Source organism: Cynara cardunculus, assembly GCF_001531365.2.
Source record: "Cynara cardunculus var. scolymus isolate 2C chromosome LG 8, CcrdV1, whole genome shotgun sequence".
Taxonomy (NCBI): domain Eukaryota; kingdom Viridiplantae; phylum Streptophyta; class Magnoliopsida; order Asterales; family Asteraceae; genus Cynara; species Cynara cardunculus.
Window position 1 is genome coordinate 253,546 of NC_037535.1, and position 1,742 is coordinate 255,287.

The following is a 1,742-nucleotide window of genomic DNA, read 5'->3' on the forward strand; positions in this document are numbered from 1 at the left end:
AAACCCCAAACCCTAAACCCGATTTTGGAGCACATGGGTATGAAAGTGATCGAAGTTTAGTTATGCCAACTAGTTTGGATAAGTCCACTTTGGTTATGGATTCAAAGTTGAACCCATGTGGGTCTAGTAATATGGATATGGAAGAAGGGATGTGTCATCATGCCCAAGTGCACGTGGACCAGGCTTCTAGGGATCTTACTTCTATCCTTGGCCCACACCCTTTGAACCCGGTTGGTGTTGTTTCCACTTTAACTAAGCCCAATCCTGTTGAATTTGCTAACCCTTCTTTATTGGGCCCTGTTGATGTGGACATGGATGTCCAATATGATGGAACATACCCAAAGGCCTCTAGTTCTCATGGACCTATCTCTCGTTTAAAAAAAGCCCACTTGCAAGAAGAAGTGGACCTCCAACCATCTTCTATTCTCGGCAGGCCCCCAGGCCAAGGTTTGATGTTTTTTACTCCTTCTCCCCCTCTAATTTCTAATTCTTCGCATTCTTGCCCCCCCCCTATGTTTCTGTTTCTTCGCCTTTATCACCTGCTGCTTCACCCTCCCCATGCATGTTTGTTCCTTCCCATCCCCCATCCATGCATGCTTCGGCCCCGCCCCCCTTGCATGGTTTTTTGCCAAAAAATGATATGCATGCTTATAATTCTAAGAATATTTGGAATGGAAAAAATTCTAAATTACTCCCTAACTCTTTTGCTCATGTTCTTAGTGGCTCCAACAAGCATGCTAATGATAATTTTCATTTTATTCCCAATCTAAGTGAAAATGTGGACTCTCCTATTGATATCCCTATCTCGGTTGTTAAAAAAAGTTGTGAAACGTATGCTAAAACCTTATGTGGCTATTTTGTTGGAAAGCGTCTTCCTTTTCCGGTTGTTCGATTTTATGCGTCGAAATTGTGGTCTCAATTTGGTATTGAAGATGTGCTCTTAAATGGCCATGGGATTTTTTTGTTTAAATTTAACTCTGTTGAAGGTCTTCAAAAGGTGATTGATAATGGCCCATGGAACTTTAAAAATGTCCCTATTTTTATTCAAAAATGGAGGTCGGGTCTTAATTTAAATTCTAATTTACATGATAAAATTCCTCTATGGGTTCATATACATGATATTCCGTATGATGCTTGGAATGATGAGGGTCTTAGTCACATTGCTAGTAAAATAGGTATACCTCTTGCTATGGACTCGTGGACGGTTAATATGTGCAAATATGCGGCWGGTAAATCGGCTTTTGCCCGTGTCCTTCTTGAGGTTCCTGTTAGGGAGAAATGGATTGATGAGGTGAATGTCCGGATCCCCGACCCGGACACTCTTGCTATGACTTTGTATACTCTCCGTGTTGAATATGAATGGAAACCCCCTATGTGCACTAAATGTCATATTTTTGGTCATTCTAATTCCTCTTGTTAGAATGCAATTTCAAAATCTGATACTAATATGGTTACTACAAATGAGCAACCATCTTCCGGCAAGAAAGTTTTGATTGATAGTGAAGGATTCCTGACCCGTGTCACCAAGCAAAGCCAAAAGGCTAAGACATTGATACCCACTGTGAGGAAGGAATACAAGAAGAAAGAGACCCGCCCCAGTGCATCTAAAGGAAAGCAAGTTGATGCGAAGATGAAGGAAAAGATGACGGGCCCCCCTCGTCAAGAAGCTCCGAAGGCTGCTAGACTGAACCCTTCCCCAAGGGTTCCCCCCCCCCATATCCATCCCCCCCATGGGTTTAGCC